Below are 326 nucleotides of genomic sequence, written 5' to 3' on the forward strand. Positions count from 1 at the left end.
TGATCGATGGCAAAGTTCAGCATGACACTGGCAGCTGTTCTGGGAAGGCTGCCAGCCATCACTGATGGACTGTGCAGAGCTCTTACACTCAGACTCATGATAAATGAACTCAAAATTAAGCAGGGTGTGACTGTTGAACATCTCTGCTGGATGGAGTCCAACTTGAAGAAGTAGACAATTGGGCTGGAAGCTATAAGGGCCATGACATTCGGATATAATGGATTCACTGCAGAGAGACTGAGGACTCAAGGCCGAAACAAACTGCTCAGCCTGAAAACAATTATCAACATGTTAACTCTCCCAGACAGCCGGTAGACTGGTTTATT

Source organism: Blennius ocellaris (assembly GCF_963422515.1).
Source record: "Blennius ocellaris genome assembly, chromosome: 2".
Lineage (NCBI taxonomy): Eukaryota > Metazoa > Chordata > Actinopteri > Blenniiformes > Blenniidae > Blennius > Blennius ocellaris.